The 24,048-nt window shown below is 35.9% G+C and overlaps 1 protein-coding gene across 10 annotated transcripts in view; it reads left to right on the plus strand.

Annotated features, from left to right (window-relative positions):
- ZNF148 (zinc finger protein 148) overlaps positions 1 to 24,048 on the plus strand; it is a 127,985-nt gene that overhangs the window by 96,720 nt on the left and 7,217 nt on the right. The window lies entirely within an intron of this gene.

The raw sequence follows: 24,048 nt of genomic DNA on the forward strand, positions 1-24,048 counted from the left end.
CCAAATTCATTGATTAGCTGTAGTAGTTTTCTGGTGGCACCTTTAGGATTCTCTATGTATAGTATCATGTCATCTGCAAGCAGTGACAGTTTTACTTCTTCTTTTCCAATTTGTATTCCTTTTATTTCTTTTTCTTCTCTGATTGCCGTAGCTAGGACTTCCAAAACTATGTTGAATAATAGTGGTGAGAGTGGACATCCTTGTCTTGTTCCTGATCTTAGAGGAAATGCTTTCAGTTTTTCACCATTGAGAATTATGTTTGCTGCGTGTTTGTCATATATGGCCTTTATTATGTTGAGGTAGGTTCCCTCCATACCCACTTTCTGGAGAGTTTTTATTATAAATGGGTGTTGTATTTTTTCAAGAGCGTTTTCTGCATCTATTGAGATGATCATATGGTTTTTATTCTTCAGTTTGTTAATATGATGTACGACATTGATTGATTTGCATATATTGAAGAATCTTTGCATTCCTGGGATAAATAGCACTTGATCATGATGTATGATCCTTTTAATGTGTTGTTGGATTCTGTTTGCTAGTATTTTGTTGAGTATTTTTGCATCTATATTCATCAGTGATATTGGTCTGTCATTTTCTTTCTTTGTAGTATCTTTGTCTGGTTTTGGTGTCAGCGTGATGGCGGCCTCATAGAATGAGTTTTGGAGTGTTCCTTCCTCTGCAATTTTTTGGAAGAGTTTAAGAAGGATGGGTGTTAGCTCTTCTCTAAATGTTTGATAGAATTCACCTGTGAAGCCATCTGGTCCTGGACTTTTGTTTGTTGGAAGATTTTTAATCACAGTTTCAATTTCATTACTTGTGATTGGTTTGCTCATATTTTCTATTTCTTCCTGGTTCAGTCCTGGGAGGTTATACCTTTCTAAGAATTTGTCCATTTCTTCCAGGTTGTCCATTTTATTGGCATAGAGTTGCTTGTAGTAGTCTCTTAGGATGCTTTGTATTTCTGCGGTGTCTGTTGTAACTTCTCCTTTTTCATTTCTAATTTTATGGATTTGAGTCCTCTCCCTGTTTTTCTTGATGAGTATGGCTAAAGGTTTATCAATTTTGTTTATCTTCTCAAAGAACCAGCTTTTAGTTTTGTTGATCTTTGCTATTGTTTTCTTTGCTTCTGTTTCATTTATTTCTGCTCCGATCTTTATGATTTCTTTCCTTCTGCTAACTTTGGGTTTTGTTTGTTCTTCTTGCTTTAGTTCCTTTAGGTGTAACGTTAGATTGTTTATTTGAGATGTTTCTTGTTTCTTGAGGTAGGCTTGTATTGCTATAAACTTCCCTCTTACAACTGCTTTTGCTGCACCCCATAGGTTTTGGATCATCGTGTTTTTATTGTCATTTGTCTCTAGGTATTTTTTGATTTCCTCTTTGATTTCTTCAGTGAACTCTTGGTTATTTAGTATTGTTTAACCTCCATGTGTTTGTGTATTTTATGTTGTTTTCCCTGTAATTGATTTCTAATTTCATAGCGTTGTGGTCAGAAAAGATGCTTGATATGATTTCAGATTTCTTAAGTGTGCTGAGGCTTGGTTTGTGCCCCAAGACGTGATCTATCCTGGAGAATGTTCTGTGTGCACTTGAGAAGAAAGTGTAATCTGCTGTTTGGGGATAGAATGTCCTATAAATATCAGTTAAATCTATCTGGTCTATTGTGTCATTTAAAGCTTGTGTTTCCTTATTAATTTTCTGTTTGGATGATCTGTTCATTGGTGTGAGGCGTTAAAGTCCCCCACTATTATTGTGTCACTGTCGATTTCCTCTTTTAGAGCTGTTAGCAGTTTCCTTATGTATTGAGGTGCTCCTATCTTGGGTGCATATGTATTTATAATTGTTATATCTTCTTCTTGGATTGATCCCTTGATCATTACGTAGTGTTCTTCCTTTTGTCTTGTAACATACTTTATTTTAAAGTCTGTTTTATCTCATGAGTATTGCTACTCCAGCTTTCTTTGGATTTCCATTTGCATGGAATATCTTTTTCCATCCCTTCACTTTTCAGTCTGTATGTGTCTCTAGGTCTGAAGTGGGTCCCTTGTACACAGCATATTGTATCCATTTAGCAGGCCTGTGTCTTTTGGTTGGAGCATTTAATCCATTCACATTTAAGGTAATTATCGATATGTATGTTCCTGTGACTATTTTCTTAATCGTTTTGGGTTTGTTTTTGTAGGTTGTTTTCTTCTCTTGTGGTTCCCACTTACAGAAGTTCCTTTAGCATTTGTTGTAGAGCTTGTTTGGTGGTGCTGAATTCTCTCAGCTTTTGCTTGTCTGTAAAGCTTTTAATTTCTCCATGGAATCTGAATGAGATCCTTGCTGGGTAGAGTAATCTTGGTTGTAGGTTCTTCCCTTTCATCACTTTAAGTATATCATGCCACTCCCTTCTGGCTTGTAGAGTTTCTGCTGAGAAATCAGCTGTTAACCTTATGGGAGTTCCCTTGTATGTTGTCATTTTTCCCTTGCTGCTTTCAATAATTCTTCTTTGTCTTTAATTTTTGCCAGTTTGATTACTATGTGTCTCAGTGTGTTTCTTCTTGTGTTTATCCTGTATGGGATTCTCTGTGCTTCCTGGACTTGGTTGGCTATTTCCTTTCCCATGTTAGGGATGTTTGCGACTCTAATCTCTTCGAATATTTTCTCGGGTCCTTTCTCTCTCTCTTCTCCTTTTGGGACCCCTATAATGCGAATCTTGTTGTGTTTAATGTTGTCCCAGAGGGCTCTTAGGCTGTCTTCATTTCTTTTCATTCTGTTATCTTTATTCTCTTTCGCAGCAGTGAATTCCACCATTCTGTCTTCCAGGTCACTTATCTGTTCTTTTACCTCAGTTATTCTGCTGTTGATTCCTTCTAGTGTATTTTTCATTTCAGTTATTGTATTTTTCATCTCTGTTTGTTCTAGATCTTTGTTAAACATTTCTTGCATCTTCTCGATCTTTGCCTCCATTCTTTTTCTGAGGTCCTGGATCATCTTCACTATTTTTATTCTGAATTCTTTTCCTGGACGATTGCCTATCTCCATTTCATTTAGTTGTTTTTCTGGGGTTTTATGTTGTTCCTTCCTCTGGAACATAGTCCTCAGCCTTTTCATCTTGTCTGTCTTTCTGTGAATGTGCTTTTTGATCCCTGTCCATTTTTAAATGGTCAAGAAAGTAATAAGTCACCTATCAACTGAACCTCAAAGGTTGTTTGGTGAGAAGAACTACCAGTTCTTACAGGTTCTGTTTTCCTTATAGCCTCCCTCATCCCTTTGGGTATCATTATACTGTCACCTCCAGTCTCCCCGCCCCCAAACCTATTGTCTTTTCCATTTGCAACATGGTTAAAAATCATTACCTGCTTGGCTGCTCTTGTTACCAGTAAAGAAATCTTCTATGGCTTTTAAAAACCAGGAACCTAGCTTGATTTGGTTTTCAAATCAAAAAATTTTTAACTCATCCTGAACAGGTTATTACTTTATTGTTTGGGCTAGCCTATGAAATACCATTTTAGGGGAGAGTACCAAGGCTGATCCCTGAACTTCTGGTTAAAGCTTTGTTCCTTTAGCCTAAGGGACTGAAACTGACAAAATGCAGATATCCTTGGGACTGCTATTTTTGGCAATTATGGGAGATTTATATCTTTTGTGAATGTGTTATAGATTATTTAGTTAGAGTATGTTTTGGGGATATAGGAGAGAAGGTGAGGACTTGAAGCCAGGGTTGAAGATAATCCTAATTGATCATTTTATTTAGGGTCAGAATTACTGGTGAGGTATACAGCCAGGGTTGAACATTTGTCACTGGCAGATTTACTATGTGATCAGGTACCTTTATCTAAGGTGCCTTTTCTTAGTGTTTTTAATGCATATGTAAAATAAATGTTAGAATGACATATCTCCAGTTGCTTGTTCATTTCTAGTCATTTTTGTCACCACTTTAAGGAAATGCCATCTTATTGCCATGGGTAGGGTGTGTTGGTTTGAGGAGTAAAGAACTTAAGTACAGTTTTCAGTATTTTAATTTTATCTTAAATTTCTGAATTCCTTTAAATAGTAAGCCACAGAATACTTAATTCTAATATTCTGACTATTATAGCAAATTATGGCTGTTTTTTTAATAGTTGTAGCACTTTTCATAATCTATTTTTTATTTCATTAGTAAAATGTTACAAAATTATTTGCATATATAGGTAAGTTTTTATAAAATGATTTTCTTCCTCCAAATAAAAGGGATTTTGAGAATAAACCAAATCATTCAGAATTATACATATTCATTAGGTTTCTTTTCCCACAAAGTTCTTTTTTAAGGCTTTAGTTCTTGAATATACACAATTCTGTAGATACAAATGTAGCAAGAGACACTTTAAAAATCTGTCTTCTAAGTTAGCATTCTTCATGCCTGAAAACATGCATTGATCTTTTCCTCTTGACTATGACTTTTATTCACAACCATGTTAAATAGCTGAATAACAGCATTATTATTTTCTTTTTAAACCAGTTGGGCTAGTGAGGTGGAGTCAGAGAGGATGTTGATTCACCCCGATGAGGTTTGTTCAGCACTTTGTATTTCCTTCAGTATGGTTCAGTTATTGACAAAAATTAGTTTACCTCTCATTATCTTGAAGCCCTAACTTAAAGAGTTTATTAGCCATAATGGAGAAGTCTTATTAAAAGAAAATGTTACATACCTAGTTAAACTGTCTTTGTAGAGATGAAGGAACTGTTGGGCTACTGCATATGAGCTCCTGGTGTTCTGATTGCTGAAGCTAGACAGCACTGACGTGGGCAGAGCTTGCCAAGAAAGATTAAGCAGGGAAGTTCAGATTGCTGTGACTGACATTCTTTCGTTTAACAAAGCTTTCATAAGCCAGATTTTTTTTTCTTTGTAAAACTGTTAATAATTCACATTAAAAGATATGATAACATAAAACACATATTAAAAGTTTGACTGTTTAACAAAACATCCCAGAAAAGAGATATAAAAGAAATCATACACATACATACATACATACAAAACTATACTGTAACTTTAAAAAAATATTTTGTTTTGGGGGATAAGAGAAGTCATCCAGGAAAGTAACTCCATTTAAACAGTATACTTTAGAGCTGAAATGTAAAGAATCAGAGTCTTTAAAATGAAAATTGCATAGTTTTCGATTAATTGTAGGTATTTTGTGTGTGTATCCCTCCTCCTCAAATCCATATACAGTGTTGTTAGTTTATAGTGTCTATAGTTAAAAGAAGAATGTTTACCATTTGTTTTGACAAGTTTCTAGTTTAACAAATTGGGAATCTCTTGAAGTGGTCTCATTCTTATTTAGGTATAATTATTGAATGGATCAACATGTGAATCACACGACTCACAGTTTGACAAACTATACAAGTAGTACAGACAACCTGCGCTTTAGGGGTTCAGATAAAATAGACCAGTGAGGAGTCAGATTGTTGGCCCTGTGAGTTAGATTTAGTTAATGTGTTACATGGGAGTGAAGTGTCATCACAGGAACTATAGAGCAGAAGCATTGATGGAAGCCAGGACCAGGAAAAAAATCTGGGGTGTACTGAAGTTGGGAATCTTTGGAGAAGGATAGATAGGCAGATACACATATAGTTCAGAAACACACAGAGCAGCAAGTTAAAAATCAAGCAGACTAGAAGCCATTAGGATCATTACAGGTGCTGGATAACAGGAGAAGCAGTATGTCAGATTTGCTAGTTTAAAAGCACCAGGAGGAGGAAGGTACTTCAGGGTAGTTAAAAAGCTAGAAATTCCTAAAAGTCATCATTATCATAAACCTAATAATACTGTCAGATAGATTTATTGAGTACCTGTTCTTTGCCAAGCACTGTATTAAACACAGTACATAAGTTATCTCACTTTATCATCACAGCAGTTCTGTGAAGAGGGTACTATTACTCCTTTTTTTAAACAGATAAGGAAACTGAGGGTCAAAATGATTAAGTAATCTGCCCCAATGTACACAGCTGGTTAATGACATAATTTAGGTCTTCAAAGTTCATGCCCTTAACCACTATGCTATTGAAAGAGTAGATCAGGCACCAAGAACATTTTTAGTTGACAGAAAAATTGGTTTTGAACATGGAGGCTTTTATTTTGTTCAGGTAAGAGCAGAGCCACTCCTGGACCTAGACTTATGGCTTGCAGGCAGTTGGGTATGTCTGAATGAGATGAAGTCTATGGATGGAGGAGTAAGAGGAAATTCCACCTGATGTGGAATGAACAAAGGCAAGATGAACAACATGTAAATGACCATTCTGAGTAGAGCAAAAAGGGGTGGGTAGAGTGGGAATGAGGAGATAAGAGTAGAAAGCTTGATTTTAGAATTACATTGTCAAACCTTGATGCCGAATGAAGGGGTGTCAAATTTATCATGTAAGCATTATTTAAAAACTGCATTTTAACTGCCATGTTGGAGGAATATTATTGTTGTGTGAAGAAAACTAGAAATTTGGCAAATGTGTTACTTTTTTGTTAACTGTATAACTAATAAGAAAAATTATAGCTTATACACATAATTGCACATTTATTAATCAAGTTTACTTTCAGGTATTAACAAATATTTTAAACAAATAAAACAACATTGTTAAGCTTCATGGAATATATTATTACTTCACTTTCACCAGGTTTATCAGAAATAGGCAAAACTTGGAAACCACTGAATATTACAGTGAAACAGTAAATTAAGTTTTCTGGACTTTAGAGCCTCTTCTTTGAGTAGTATAGGATGAACTAATTTTCAGAAAAAGAGCTGAAAAGGAGCTCCCAAAATTTAATTTCACACATAGAACTTTCTGATTTTTTAAATGTTACTTCTGACAGCAGTTTCTCATTTTTGATGTTTTGGTTTTTCTTTTTAACCGTTTTCAATTACTTTAGAAAATATGGTTAGTCTAGAATGAGGTAAGTTTCTCTACTCTTTCCCTTGTTAGTTTGCCTTCCCTTAATGTGGCTTTTTCCCTGCTTCCTCACCACCCCCCAGATTATTGTATGTTCTGCAGAAGATGAAGCTTTAAGACAGTTGAGTCTAGATCTGATGTTTTGTTTTACAAATCCTTTGGCACCATATTCTTTTGGGAAAATACTCAATTACTTCCTTGAAGTCATACACCTTCAGGATTCTCCAATATTGAAGCTGCCTTTTTGACAACAACTACTGCTTATTATTCCAGAGCCCAGTTGAGTGAATGACCAACATTTTTGCCTTTCAGATCTTGAATTCATTAAGTTTTAGATGTCTGGATTGGCTGATAACACATTTTTAAAATTTTTTGTTAAAGTTTTTCATTTCACTGACTGACTTTGAATGACACCTTAGGCTCAGAATTCATATATTTTATTTGGGCCTTTGGTGGAAGAGTGGCTGACAAAATGTACTTTCTGATTTGGACTCAGGCATGGTGAAGAAATTGGATTTAAAATATTTAGGGCAACCTAAATTTACTTTTCAAGGTCATTCATTTTAATTTTTCTGGATATTTTTAAGATCTTTAGATGTTGTAATCTAAACAGAGTTTAGATCTGCAACAGATGTTGCAGAGTTTCTGTTTTAAAAAAATTGCCTAGGGCTTCCCTGGTGGCGCAGTGGTTGAGAGTCCGCCTGCCAATGCAGGGGACACGGGTTCGTGCCCCGGTCCGGGAAGATCCCGCATGCCGCGGAGCGGTTAGGCCCGTGAGCCATGGCCACTGAGCCTGAGTGTCCGGAGCCTGTGCTCCGCAACATGAGAGGCCCGCGTACGGGGGTGGGGAGTGGATTGCCTAAAGTGTCATCATCATTTTCAACCCCAATTTGAATTTGTTGAAAGCATCTTGACATTCTTTGAAAGCAGCCACAATAATAATAACAGGTTCTGCATATTTTGTAGTTTGTTTTGCTCTTCTGTAGATCTTTTGGAGAGAGTCTGACTTCATGATACTGTTGCGAAGCAAATGGAGGTCATAGGATTGGTATCCTAAGGCAGTACTAGGTACTTAGCTATCCAGCTTTATCTTCCAGGGCTGCTTTTATGCTGTTTGCGTTATTAGTCATTGATGCAAGTACTTCTTGCTCTTTATTTTCTGTAGAAGTCTGAATTGTCTCCTCTTCGTAGCTATGTTAAAAAGCTGATAGACAAATTAAGTTTATTGTTCAACCCCACCTCTGCCCATATATTTTCACCCCTCTGTAAATTCTTTACAGGGCTTAATTTGTTCTTCTTTACCTACATTTCATTATCTATTTTGACTTTGACCTTCTAAGGGTGTTTAAAGAATTACTGCTTTCAGTGTTCATTTCTAATTATTCCAGAAAATATATTCAGTCAACTCTTAATTTCCTTAGGGAATTGACCAGATTGACAAATGCAGTTGTGAAAAAATAAAATGATTACCAACACAAAAAGAGCAACATATTTATTGTTGTTGTTTAAATAACATAGTGTTCTGTGTTGTGCTTACATAATAAACACTCTTCATCCTTAAAAATCGATCGGATATGTCCTTGCCTACTTCATCTAGCTTTTAGTTCTTTATACTTGTATAGAGGGGAGGGACATGGTGTCTGATCAGCTGAAACTCTAGAGTCTTGAGAAGGTCTCTTTATTCCTATAGGAAAATATCCCTGTTATTAAGATACTTTATTTTTTTATATGAGAATTGGGAGAAATGGACAGTGGACTCATGGGAACCTGGAACTGAAAGATCATTTTAAAATGTTAGGATTCAGTGGCAAATGCAAGGGTTTTCCCTTATGCGGAAGCTGTGGACATAAATATTAGGGACTGGCTAGGAGACATTTGAGGGGCTGTGATTAAGGGGATGAGATGCTAAGCAAGGGTGGAGAAGAGAATGATTGTTACAGTGAGTGGTAGAGACTACCTTACCAAAAGTATTGCTTGAAGCTCTGCTTAATCACTGAGACTTCTAGATTATTATTTATTCAGAGAATTTGCTCAGTGACTAATATTACCTAGGCTTTTTATGATATTAAGAAAAAGTTTGCAGCCAAGAAATAGACAACTGTAACAGACTCTTAGCAGAATAATAGCATTTTGGGTCATTTCTTCCCTTGTATGTGGTATTTTCTATTTCTAAGCTGTTGCATTTGCATTGTTTTTATGTCTTGGATGAAAGTTCTTGAATAGTAAATATGTCCCTGAATATTGTGTATAAACTTAAAGTTTGCATTAAATCGTTAACTGTACTGAATTGAGTTGAAGCTACTGCACTGTAACAGTCCCGATTTATTTGCTTAGCCGTGTTTGGGTTTTAGATTAATTAATTAGCTATTAAATTTTTTTCCACTGCAGGAAATTAACTTCTGAAAGAAATCCCAATCTTTCTTTTTCTCCTTCATTGAAAGAATTGCTTTTATAATGAGATGATGAGGGTCTGAACTTACGAACAAGACATTGAGACTAGAAATCGAATGAAATGGCTATGAAAGACATTTCAAAGGAAGAATAAATATAGATGAAATTTAATAACAATTTAAACGGAAGGAACTAAAGGAGCAAAACTAATACAGGGTAGTGATTTTAAGCTTTTATTGTGGAACCCTGGTTTTCAAAGGAAATCCTACATGAAGCAACATCAGTAGTCAATTAAAAAACGAGACAGATGATTTCAAGTGGTTTCCTTGGCTCTTGATAAGTTCAAGGAGACAATGCCAAATTTGAAGTGACTGAAGAATTAGCCTCTGTGGAACAACTATAGGCAGTGTTTTCAAAATGGAATTATATACACTTTAAATGGTTGAATTGTATGGTATGTGAATTAGATCTCAATAAAGCTTTTTTTTTTAATGAATTCATGAGAAAACATTATTTCAATATAAATGTGATGTGGACTCCACTAAGATGTGTTGCAGCTGATGGTGGGAGAAATATGTGTGGAGCAGAAAAAAGTTTAGTTGGCCTAATTTACAAAGCTTGAGAAAATGTAAAGCATTTAAAGCTTATGGCTATTCATTGTATTACATGAGCAGAATTTTGTGGAAGACATATATTATGTGTCATTGAACCAGTAGGGTCAACAGCAAACTTCATTTGCTCTGGCAGACTTAACCATGAATTTTTTTCTTATATAGAAACTGAATATCCTGACTTATTCTACTATACAGCAGTTTAATATCTTAAAATTGGTAAAGTTTTATTGGGAGTTTTTGAGTGTAGAGCCAAGGTTAAAATTTTTTTGAACAAGAACAACCACTCTCAACCAGCGTTATTTGAATACTGAAGAATGGCTTTGGAAAATTATCTTTTGCTGAAGACTCGAAAATGTTTCTTAATAAATTCATCCTAATATTACAAGGGGAAAATGGTACTTACAGTGACATTTCTACTGTGGCAAAGTCGTTTTGACAGCTGTTAATGTTGAATCACAAAATGCTGCTTTATACACTTGCCATTGTTGTTACAAGTTTCAAGAAGCACAGTCTCTATTCCCACACAAATATGGGGCAGATCATTTTCCAAGTTCAGACCACACTTTGATCAGTTTTTGGACCTTGATGCAGGTGCAAAGGAAATTTCCATATTTCAAAATTCATTAAATTGTTAACTTCACCTAATCTTCATTTGGAAGTAATTATTCTGTAATGTGATGGCGTGTTAAAAGGTACATATCAAGAAAAGAATCTAATAGAATTCTATAAATCCCTTCCAACTGATGAATAGTTCTTAAAATTATATTTTCATGGATATCAGTACCTATCTTTGTGACAAAACAATTTCAAAGGTAGAATACTTGTAAAATCTCATTGTAGGTTAGCATTAGCAGATAAACATTTGCAATTGACTTTGATGACAGGGAATACTAACTTTGAATCCCAATTCAGCAAAATGCTACCACTTCCTTTTAGTCTTCTCATTAGTACATCTGTATGGTGAAAATTTGTATTCTATTATCATCATCATTGTCATCATCAGTATTATTATATTTTGAATTTCACCAATAAAATATTGGGTTGGCCAAAAAGTTGGTTTGAGCTTTTCCATGACATTTTGCGGAAAAATCCAAATGAACTTTTTGGCCAACCCAACATTTGGAAGTTGTTTTCTCTCGCTGTACGAGTATGTATACAATATCCTTGATTGTACCTCTCTGCCCTTTTAGAGCAAATTTGCCGATCTCTGTAAAAGTTTATTCCTTGAACGTCCTACTCAGACTTCTGCTTTGTTGGTGATCTTGTCATTCATTCTTCCTCACTCTTGGACTAGTGGTTACTAAACTTCAGTCTCCTCATGATTTCAGTTTTTCATTTTCCAAGCATACTTCCTGCTCATGCCTTCTAGTACTTAGGTTTCAACAATCTTTTGTCTCCACTAGTGCCTTCAGTCCAGGTATTCTACCTCCTTTTCACTATTCCTGTTTTCCTCATATCTTCATTACTTTTCTTACCCAGTGTAAATTCTGTTGTCATTTATCGTAATCACTCCCTTGCTTACACTCAGACCTCTTGTGCTCTCTTGTATATAGTATTCACTTGGCTAAGTTACAACTTTGGGAAATTTATTAGTTTTTAAATTATTACTTTTGTAGAGTTCAATAGGTTGATCTTTTATTTGTTCTTCCAGTTTTATTAATTGACATGCAGTACTGTGTAAGGTGTACAGCATAATGATTTGACTTACATACATCATGAAATGATTACAATGTTTAGTGAACGTCTATCATCTCATATAGACACAAAATAAAAGGAAAAGAAAAAAATTATTTTTTCCTTGTGATAAGAACTTTTAGGATTTACTCTATTAGGAACTTTCATATATAACATACAACAGTGTTAATTATATAAATCGTGTTGTATATTATATCCCTAGTACTTAAAACTGAAGGTTCTACCTGTTCACCACCTTCATCACCATACAAAGATACTACATTATTATTGCGTATTTTCCCTACATAATACATTTCATCCCTATGACTCATCTAATTTTGTAACTGGAGGTTTGTACCTGTTAATTTCCATCACGTTTTTAACCCATCCCCCACCCCCCTACCCTGGCAGCCACCTCTTTGTTCTCTGTGTCTGTGACTGTTTCTGTTGGTTATGTTTGTTCATTTGTTTTGCTTTGTAGATTCCATGTATAAGTGAAATGATAAGGTATTTATCTTTCTCTGATGTATTTCACTCTGGCAGATATCTCTTTAATGGCTAAGTAATATTCCAATGTATCTGTATACCACATCTTTATTTAGTAATCTATGGTTGGGCACTTAGGATGCTTGTCTATCTTGGCTGTTGTGATGAATGCTGCAGTGAACATAGGGATGCATATATCTTTTCAAAATATTGGTGTTTTTGTTTCCTTTGGAAAGATAGCCAGAAGTGGAATTGCTGGGTCATATGGTAGTTCTGTTTTTAATTTTTTGAGGAACCTTCATACTGTTTTCCATAGTGGCTGCACCAATTTGCATTCCTACCAGCAGTGCACAAAAGTTCACTTTTGTCACATCCTCACCAACACTTACTGTTTCTTGTCCTTTTGATAATAGCCATTCTGACAGGTGTGGGGTGATATCTCATTATTATGGTTTTGATTTGCATCTCCCTGATGATTAGTGATGTTGAGTATCTTTTCATGTGCCTATTGGCCATCTGTGTCTTCTTCAGCAAAAATGTCTATCAGGACTTCTGCCCATTTTTTAATCTGTTTTTTCTGTGGGTTTTTTTTGTTTGTTTATTTTGGGGGGGTGTTGAGTTGTGTGAGTTCTTTGTATATTTTGGATATTAACCTCTTATCAGATAAATATTTTGCAAATATCTTCTCCCATTCAGTAGGCGGCCTTTGCATTTTGTTGATAGTTTCCTTTGCTGTACAAAAGCTTTTTAATTTGGTGAAGTCCCATGTGGGAAATTTAACTCCTTTCATCTCTAGAATAAAACAGAAAGCTGTGCTTGAATTAGGAGCACTTTAAATTTTGAGTGGGCCCTTAATGCGTACTGGAATTTATTTCCTTAGTCTGTTCATTCTACCACTCATCTAGATGGGGTCCGTATTTCAGCCAGTGGACTAGTTCCACCTGCTGCCTGTTACTGTAATTAAAATTTTATTGGAATATAGCCATACCCATTCCTTTATGTAATGGCTGTGGCTATTTTCTCTCTATAATAGCCAAGTCCAGTAATTGTGACAGAGGTTGTATGATCCTCAAAGTCTAAAATATTTACTGTCTGATCTTTTATAGCTTTATGCTTGCCAACCTTTCTCCCAAACAGGTATTTCTTACTTTCTCCTTTCTGTGAATCTCCAACATTTCTTCCTTCCCTCTCACTTTCAGCTGATTACTTGCTTCCTGTTTCACTGAGAAAATCAAAATAATCAAAGAGAACTTTATCCTAGTATCATATCTGTTCATCTGTGAGTTGGAAGGTTTTGATCTTTTGAAGGAAGATGGGTGGGTTAATAGTGATTTGTTTTATTTTGCAAAGTAGCTGAGGATTTTCCAATATTTTGTATAGATAGGCATATGGATAGTTTAAATTTTCATTATTTTTTTCATCTTAAGGGAAATAACATTTTGTTGACTTTCGACTTTCATTATTTTAAATTAGGTCATAAGTTACATATAATAAGCTTTACCAATTTTAGTGTATATACTTTTAGTGTATAAATACACTATGTATGTAAAAGTATAAACACACACATTTGTGTAACCCACCACCACAATCAAGATATAGAACAGTCTGTCACTCCCCCAAAATTTCTCTGTGTTTTTTTTAGGTCAGCCTCTCCCCTACCCCCACCCTATGGCAAACACTGATATGTTTTTCTGTCTCTTTAGTTTCGCCTCTTCCAGAATATCATATAAATTGAATCATAACGTTATGTAGCCATTTGAGTCTGGCTTCTTCCACTTATCCTAGTACATTTGAGAGTCATTCCTTTTGTTGATGCACGAGTAATTTTTTTAAGTTGTTGATCAGTATTCTGTCATATGGCTATATCACAGGTGGTGCATCCATCCCTCAGTTGAGATGTATTTGGGTTGTTACCAGTTTTTGGTGATAATGAATAAAGCTTCCATAAACATTTGTTATAAAAATTTGTATACAGCTTTTTTCGTGAACATGTTTTCATGTTACTTGGGAAATTACGCCATTTTGAGGATGTTAGATAAATTTGATCATGCAGTAAGTGACCTTATTTCTTATATGCTCTAAAGTTTTAAGCAAATTACTAGGTGTGTGATTATGTTTCCATGTAATTATTTCAGTAATCCTCCTTGTTTCCCATTTTTCTGAACTAATTGTCTAGCTTTAAGGATATTTTCATTTGGGATATATAGTGCAGTCACTGGGTTTTAACTGTAATCAATATGTTAATATAATGATAATCACTTACCATCAACCTCTTAATTTGTATTTTTAATAGCTAATATTTATTGAGCTATTAAAATGTGCTAGGCTTTTTCTTAAGCAAAGACAGGTTACTTACACATGTTATCTCATTTAACATTTGGTTCTGATATATGTTTTATTAATATTTTCACTTTATGGATGAGAATATCAAGTCTTAAGAGTTTAAATAACATCCTCAGTGTCTCACAGTTAAGAAATGCTGAGACCAGCACTATAACCTGGCTAGTCTGGCTCTAAAACCTGTACTCTTAAGTACTTATAGTGCTTCTCATAATAATGAATGATCTTTTTTGGTTAGTGTAGTATTTATTATACTTGTAAATTTTGTCTGATCTCCCATTTTTATGACTTATTAAAGATAGAAAAATCCCTTTTGTTATCAAGTATGTTTTACTAGGCCATATGAACATTGTCATAGATAACCGTAATACCTAAATATTATAGCATTTTATTATATATTATTCTATTAGATGTCATAATATCTAAATATAAATATTTTGACCTAGATTTTATGAAGACTTCATTATTAAAATAATTGCCACTTTCATTCTGATTACTAAGAACAGTGGATACCACTTCTTGAGTATAAAGCACTTTAGATCCACTATCATGACAAAGAATTGGTTTTGGGGGAGGAGTTACAGGAGAAAATGATCCTGGGGAGGAGAAGAAGCATGACAGGACTAGGAATTGAAAGACCACTTTGACTGGAGCTCAGCAAGTGAAGGGGAGAGTTGTGAAGAAAGATCAGATATGAGAGAAAAAGGTAGGGGCCAGATGGTAGTGGACCCAGAGAGAGAGAGAGAGAGGGAGTGTGTGTGTGTGTGTGTGTGTGTGTGTGTGTGTGTGTGTGTGAATCCTAGGAACAGTAGGCTTTTTCAACATGATCAGATATACTTAAGGTTAACAAAATCTCGCTGTGATGTAGAATTAGAAAGAGATGAGAGTGAATCCCATAGAGACTACTGTTAGGAGGATATTAAATAGTAGTCCATGTCAGGGGATGATAGTATCTTGAACTTGGGTGATGACAGTGGAAAGTGGAAAGAAGTGGGCAGATTTGACAGGTATTTAGTGGGTAGAATCAGTAGGTCAGTGACATGTTAACCAGTTGAATATGGAGACGGGTATATAGAAAAGCTGTGCAGGCCTCTGGCTTGCAAAACTAGATGCCATTCATACAAAGAGGGAATCTGGATAAGGACTAAGCTGTGGGTTGAAGATCACAAGTTTAGTGTGGAATATGAAGTGTTAGAGCTCCCTAAGTGTCATAGAAGTAGTTATGTTCAGTAGGCAGTTTGGATGTGTGGTCTGGGGCTCAAATTAGAGAGTAATTAAAGCTATGGAAGTGGATGTTTCCCTTTTTGCCAAAGAAAAGAATATAGAAGAAGAAAAGCAGGGAGCTTAGGAGGAAGCCATGAAGAACTAAAATATTTCATGGTTGGAGGGAGGAGAGTGAGCTGGAAAGAGCATTGAGAAGGATGAATCAGAGAGGTTGAAAGAGTATGAATGTCATAGAAGTCAAGGGAAAAGTGAATTCAAGGAAAAAGAAAAGGGATCACCTAAGTTGAATGCTGTTGAGAGGTCTAAGATAACTGAAAACATTTGGTTGTATTTGGTAACCTGAAGGTGATTTACAAGAACCGTTTTGATGAAGTAAGTGCAGAAGCCAGATTAGAATGGTTGAAAGGAAGAAGAGGGTTAGTTGAAACTACCAAAAATGAGATTGGGCTTCCCTGGTGGCGCAGTGGTTGAGAGTCCGCCTGCCGACGCAGGGGACACGGGTTCGTGCCCCGGTCCGGGAGGATCCCACGTGTCACGGAGCGGCTGGGCCCGTGAGCCATGGTGCTGAGCCTGTGCGTCCGGAGCCTGTGCTCCGCAACGGGAGAGGCCACAACAGTGAGAGGCCCCCGTACCGCAAAACAAACAAAAAACAAAACAAAAAGAAATGAGATTAATGTATCAAGTCATATTGAGCTAGTTTATGCGTAAAGCTTATGTCCATATCAGTTTCTTCTATATAACTTGCCCTAATAATTACCCACATTCTAAGTAAGAATTCTTACCCGTAAGCAACTCGTTGTGTGCAGTGTCAGAGTTACTAGGGAGAAACACTGCAGTGGGGGAAAAGTGTGGTTTCATTGATAACCGTTAGAATTGAAACTCCAGGCTCCTTGGGTATTGGAAAATTATCATTAGTGGAACACCTTGAAATTGTTTCTTCTTCACCATGTTATTGCTTTCGTGAATTGTAAACAGTATTTACAAAATCCTTGGTATTTTTCATGTAAGTCTTTCCTGTTCTTTTTTTTTTTTTTTTTGTGGTACGCGGGCCTCTCACTGTTGTGGCCTCTCCCGTTGCGGAGCACAGGCTCCGGACGCGCAGGCTCAGCGGCCATGGCTCACGGGCCCAGCCGCTCCGCGGCATGTGAGATCTTCCCGGACCAGGGCACGAACCCGTGTCCTTTGCATGGCAGGCTGACTCTCAACCACTGCGCCACCAGGGAAGCCCTCCTGTTCATCTTAAAATCACTCAAGTGCTGTATAGATTGTCTTCCTTTTCCAGTAGAGGGGCTCTGGTCCTTAAGGAGAGAAACAACGGGATTTTCTCCTAAAAAAATTTCACTTAAGTGTTTTTATGTTTCTTAAGGAAATATATATCAGCTATTTTATTTTCATTTCCATTCAAGAGACATACCAAAGTACCAAAGTTGGGAACATGATACAGAGCATGTTATCACCGTTACTTTTAACATAATATTTGAGAATAGTAGCCAGCAAAAGTAGGAAAAATATTATAGGTTAAAAATAACTGTATTATTGTAAACTTGGAAAACCCGTGAGAGTCAACTGAAAATGACTAAAACCCAGCAAATTCATTAAAATTGCAGAAAACCATATACTTTGTATGTGTACACACACAGAGTAGAAGATTTAATGGAAGTAAACACCCTTTTTATAATATTAGCAACAAGAAATGTGGAAAATTCCATATTAGGAAATTATTAAAACACTACTGAGGACACAAAACAAAACAACCCCACCCCCACTTTTTTCAGTGAGAAGAGTTAACGTCATAAAGCACATAAAGTTTATCAATTTTCCATAAGTTAACATAAACATTTTAGGCAACTCTCCCTTCCCCCCCACCACAGATACTAAGCTAATTCAGAAATGATTTGGAAAGTGGACAAACAAGACAAACCAGAGAAAAACAAAAGAACAGTGAGGGAGGGGGATTAGTCCTACCAAATGATGAAGTATATTATAAAGTCTTAAAAACTAAAACTTGTTTGTTCTGGTTTATGAATAGTCCCTTGGAACAGAATAGAAGGTCTAGAAATAGACCCATGAAACTTATTAGTGTATGATTGTGATAAAAAATGTGATCAAGAAAAGATGAACCTTTCAGTAAATGATGTTGGAAGAACTGGATAGCCATCTGGAAAGACAAAGTTTTATATCCATCACATTCTACCTCAGGATGAACTCCAAATGTATGTGATTTAATGTAAAAGATACGTGTCATTAAAAATATGGACAGATTGGAACAGGAATGTTCTTTCTAAATAACACTCAAAATTTAATATCCATAAAATAAATGATTGATAAATTCATCTATGTAAAAATTAAAACCCCTAGTAGCCAAACAACTCCACCACCACTATTTAAAAACAAAACAAAACTGGAACTCATACAAATGACCAGTCTCTTTAATAAAGCTCTTATAAATCATCAAGGAAAAGATCAGCAACCTAGTTAAAAAAAAAAATAGGTGAAAGATAGGTGCAGGCAGTTCTTAGAAAATGACATGTAAGATGGTCAGCGTCATACTGAAATATTGTTTTTTCACATGTTAGATTTGTAGTCATCAGGAAGTTTAACAACATAGTATATGGCAAGGTTATAGGGAAACAGTCACTCATACATGGCTGGCGGGGTACATATTAATATCTCCTGTGGAGACCAATTTTGGCAGTGTATTTCAAAATCACAAATATATTTATTACTTGGCCAGGAATTCTGTTTTTGAGAATTTATCCTACAGATGTACCTGCAAATTTTGCATTGACGGGGTATCTGTTACAGCACTATTTATAACAGGAAATGTTTGGAAATAATAGGGGATTGGTTAAATAAATTGTATGTCTATCCATCAGTGAACAATATCAGCTGTCAGAACAAATGAGCTAACTCTTTTTCTACTGATAAGATCTCCAAATTACTGAATTTAAAAAAAATGCAGAACACAATAAAATACTCTATCTTCATGTAAGAAAGAGGGAAAAATTACAAAAAGAATATGTACTTATTTTTGCCTATGGCTGTGTCAAGAAACTCTGGAAAGAAACAGACCCAAACAAATAAATGTAGTTACCTATGGAGGGGCAAAGATAGGAGGAAGACTTTTTCCTGTATACTTCTCTATATTGTTTTGATTTGGGGGGCAGAATCATTTAAGTATGTGATATAATCCATAAACAAACAAGGATCCTTAAATGGCAAAACTTTAAAAGTTTTATTCTGGAATGGCTAGTCCAAAAAAGGGAGAGAGAGAAGAAGAGGGAAAAAAATTGGAGAGGGAGAGCAAGATGCAAAGAAAGATGGTAGAGTAAAAAAGGGAAATAAATACTAAAGCAGAACAAAAGACAGGATTAGAAATAAGAATAACAAAAGTGGGTAATCAAGAAATAAATGACTACGAAGATGAATTTGTGTTTACATTCATTTCTGGCTGACTTAACCATCATAATTGTTCTATTTAGGGTGTTTTGTTTTGTTTTAAGCAACAAAGGAACAGTTTTACAAATTGCTTTTAAGGCATTAATCTTTGTTAAAGTAAATTTCTTAATGTTGCTTCTGGTTAAATAAGATGTTTTTTTTCTTTTTTTTTTTTTTTTTTGCGGTACGCGGGCCCCTCACTGTTGTGGCCTCTCCCGTTGCGGAGCACAGGCTCCGGACGCGCAGGCTCAGCGGCCATGGCCCCACGGGCCCAGCCGCTCTGCAGCATATAGGATCTTCCTGGTCCGGGACACGCACCCGTGTCCCCTGCATCGGCAGGCAGATTCTCAACCACTGCGCCACCAGGGAAGCCTCTAAATAAGCTTTTAATTCTTGATCTTCTACTAATATGTAGCAAATAATTTAAGCACGGTTTTTCTCCGTTTAATTTATTTTGAATTTAATTGCTAGCTCCTTGTGGGAAGAAATCATTTCTCATTCACTTTGCATGGTGTCAGTTGTGTTATCATGCAGTATTAAAGTTGCAACTTTATTGAGATGTAATTGACAATATCAAAAAACCCACACCTTTAAAGTGTACAATTCAGTAGTTTATGGTATATTCAGAGTTGCACAACTGTCACCACAGTCTAATTTTTAGAATAACTTTCACCATTCTAAAATCCTGTACCCCTTCCTCCCAGCACTAGGCAATCTTTACTCTCCTTTCTGTCTCTATGGATTTCCCTGTTCTGGACATTTCTTATGAATGGAGTCATACAGTAGGTGGTCTTTTTTGTCTAGTTCCTTTCACATAGCATAATGTTTTAAAGGTTCATTCATGTTGTAGCATGTACTTCTGTTACCATTTATAGCTAAATAATGTTCCATATATGAATATACCATAATTTTTTTATCCATTCATTAGTTCAGGGACATTTGAGTTGTTTTTACTTTTTGGCTATTATGAATAATGCTGTTAGGAATATTTGTTTTTGTGTGGAAATAACGGTTTCAGTACTCTTGGGTATATGCTTTGGAGTGGGATTGCCAAGTCATATGGTAACTCTATACTTTAACATTCTAAGGATCTGCAAAATTGTTTTCCAAAGCAGCTGTACCACTTTACAGTCCTACCACCCAAGTATGAGGGTTCCAGTTTTTCTGCATCCATGCTAACCCTTGTTACTGTCCTTTCTGTTTTAACTGTCCTATTGGGTGTGAAGTGGTATCTCGTGATACTGATTTGCATTTCCCCAACGAGTAGTGATGTTGAGTATCTTTTCATGTACTTATTGGCTATTTGTATATATTCTTTGGAGAAATGTTCATCCAGATCCATTACCTGTTATTAAATTAGTTTATTTGTCTTTTTATTGTTGAGTTGTAAGAGTTTTTTTTAACATACTGGATATACATCCCTTATCAGACATACGATTTGCAAATATTTTTTCCCATTCCATGGATTGCCTTTTCACCTTTAAAAAAAAAAAAAAAACCCGTAATTTGAAGTTTATCATTTAATCATTTTCAAGCATACAGTGTAGTGTAGTGAAGTACATTTATAACATTGTGTAACAAAATTATACACAAACAAAAACCTGTAGCCATTAAGCAGTAACTCCCCTTTCCTTCCTCTGCCAGTCCCTGGTAACCTTTATTCTACTTTCTATTCCTGTGAATTTGCCTACTCTAGGTATTTCGTATAAATGGAATCACGAAGTATTTGTCCTTTTTGTGCCTGGTTTCTTTCACTTATCATAATTTATTCAAGGTTCATCCATGTTGTATCATGTATCAGAATTTCATTCCTTTTTATGGCTGAAAAATATTCCATTGTCTGTATATATCACATTTTGTTTATCCATTCAACACTTGGGTTGCTTCCACATTTTGGTTGTTGTGAATAATGCTGCTGTGAGCATTGGTATACAAATCTCTGAGTGAATCCCTGTTTGCAGTTCTTTAGGGTATATGCGTAGGAGTAGAACAGTTGGCTTGTATGGTAATTCTAAGTTTAACATTTTGAGGAATTGCCAAACTGTTTCCCACAGCAGCTACTACAGCATTTTGTCTTTTTACTTTCTTGATAGTGTCCTTTGAAGCACAAAAGTTTTTAATTTTGGTGAGGTATATTTTATTTATTTTTTGTTTGTTTGCTTGTGCTTTTGGTGTTGTATCTAAGAAATCATTGCCTAATCCAAAGTCAAGAGTTATTCCTGTATTTTCTTCCAAGAGTTTTACAGTTTTAGTTCCCACATTTAGGCCTATGATCAGTTTTGAGTTAATTTTTGTATACAGTGTGAGGTTGGGGTCCAACCCCATCCTTTTGCATATGGGTATCAAATTGTCCCAGTGTCATTGTTGAAAAGACTTTTTTCCCCACTGAAGTCAGTCGACTATAAATGTAAAGGTTTATTTCTAGACTCTCAATTCTATTCCTCGATATGTATGTCTATCCTTATGCCATTACCACACTATCTTTCTACTGTAGCTTGATTGTAAGTTTTGAATTTGGGAAGTCTGAGTCTTCCTACTTAGTTCTTCTTTTTCAAGATTGCTTTAGCTGTTATGGATCCCTTGCATTTCCATATGAATTTTAGGATCAGGTTGTCAGCTTCTTCTTTGACCAATGTGGGGTGTATTATCTTTTTTAACATGAGTTCTATCATATACAGTCTTTATATCAAAATATGGACCTATTCTTAAACTTCTTTTTAAAATAATACTTGTACTCTTCCCTTTTCATCCTAGTTCTTCTGGGATCTTGTTATTTCGATTATTCACCATAATAGTCCATTTTAGTTCAGTTTCCCACCCTTACCAATTCTTAATCTTGAATGGATTGCCTCCTATTACTTCTCACCTCCTTTTTCTCATTTCTTTCACTTTCAAACTTCCTAAATAAGTGGTCTTCTCCTCCAGCTTTTTATTTTTTTTTTTGGTGGTACGCGGGCCTCTCACTGTTGTGGCCTCTCCCATTGCGGAGCGCAGGCCCCGGACGCACAGGCTCAGCGGCCATGGCTCACGGGCCCAGCCGCTCCGCGGCATGTGGGATCTTCCTGGACCCGGGCACAAACCCGTGTCCCCTGCATCGGCAGGCGGATTCTCAACCACTGCGCCACCAGGGAAGCCCTCTCCTCCAGCTTTTGTTGCTTCATTAGTTATCCACTTACTAAACCCTTGGACAAGTATCTTCATTTTTCTGGACTTTCTGTTTTGTAAAAATAAGTAAATTGGTCGAGATTAGTTGTGTTAGGTCTCCAGGTCTCCATTCTAGCCTTTGAACCCTGGAGTCCTTACTCAGACTCCCTGTGTACAGAAATGGAGCTGTTCTGTCCTGAATTTTTGGTGGCAACCTTAAAGCCATTTGCCACACCAGGATGATCCTTTGGGGGCCTCTGTGGAGCCCCGAGAGCACAGTTTGAAGCCATTTCAAAGTCCCTTCGGCCCTAAAATTTGATAACTCCATAGCAATTACAGAAGTTGCAATTCTTGAAAGTTTCAAATAATTTATTTGTGGCCAAATTAAATTTTCTTTTTAGGTACTAGTTCTCCAGTATATTTTATAGTATCTCAACCCTTAGTTGCTCTGTTATTCCTCACTAAATTTTCTTTCCTTGGCTTTAATCCCATACACACAATCCATTAAAGGGCTACTCAGCTTAGATTCTAACACAAGAAGCTTTCTCAAATCATACCAGCTCATAATAACATTTTTTGCAATTATAATCCACTGTAATAATCCTTTATGCCATTCACGTGGCCCTTAAAAGTTGCCCGAAGTATTTTGAGCTACGTAAAGATCATTTAGGCCCAGATTCTGACCTAAAGAAATGTACTTTAGTTAAAAGAATAGAGTCGTACAAAATAATTATTGGAATGAAAGTAATGAGTGCCATTGGAGAGGTACAGCTGAAGTTCTCTGGAAAGTTAAAGAAGATAAAGATGCCTTTCCTCTGGGGGAATAGGGCAAAGTATCCCAGAGGAGATGGGTTGGCCCTTGAGGGGAGTGTAGTACCTGAACACACAGAGGTGGACTGAGGGAGCTGCCTGAATCAAGGCAGAAGTAGGAAAGCATGAGATGGTGGGTTCTTCGATTTGGCTGGAGGAGAATGTTAAGAAGATATAACTAGTGGGTTATAAAGTTATAAAGGTAAACCAGAGCTGGATATAGTTCTGTTAGTTGTTGCTTTCTTGTTTTCCCAATTATGTCATAAACTCTTTGAGGACAAGTAACATGTCTTATACTTTTATGGGTAGAGGAGAAGTATTCAGTAAAATTTTGTTGACTGTATGAAAGGTAGAAACAGTGGTTTCTCAGACAAGTATTATTTAAGATAACTTCTTGTCACATCCTTCTACTTACTTAGGCTGTGGCTTTATCAGTAAAAGCTATTTTAATCTTCTTAGTAATGGTTCATTAAAGCTGAGAAGTCCTTATATGATTTAAAAAAAAAAAACTGGGAGTGGTGTGGGGGTCGTGTGCCCAGTTAACAGCTCTTAATTTAATTCACTCCTGAAAGGACATGAGAAATGCTGGTTTGAGTTGAGGAAAAGAGAATCAGTATAAACAAACATTACTTTTAAAACTTAGTCTCTAATTTAAGCTCTTCTTATGTTTTAATAAATTAGATTTAAAAAATATTTTCCTAGGATTCAGATTTCATTTAACCACAGATATCTTTGAAAAGACATGAAGAATTAAAAAGGTATACCCAAGAATTGTGTTGGACTATGTATGGGTAACATTTTGTTTTTTCAAAAAATTTTCTGAAATACTTTTTGTGTGATTGAAAAAAAGGATTAGAAACATCAGCCACTCTACTGAAACCCTGTTCATATTACTGTTAAGGTCCTGGTAATAATACCGGTCTCTATGGAAGGAGTATGTTATGTGCACGTACAGTAAAAGGGAAATTGAGTATGCCTGCTTTCAACCTTTTCTTCCCAATGGCGTGTACCAATCTCTTTCATTTTT

This window comes from Kogia breviceps, chromosome 5 (assembly GCF_026419965.1).
Source record: "Kogia breviceps isolate mKogBre1 chromosome 5, mKogBre1 haplotype 1, whole genome shotgun sequence".
Lineage (NCBI taxonomy): Eukaryota > Metazoa > Chordata > Mammalia > Artiodactyla > Physeteridae > Kogia > Kogia breviceps.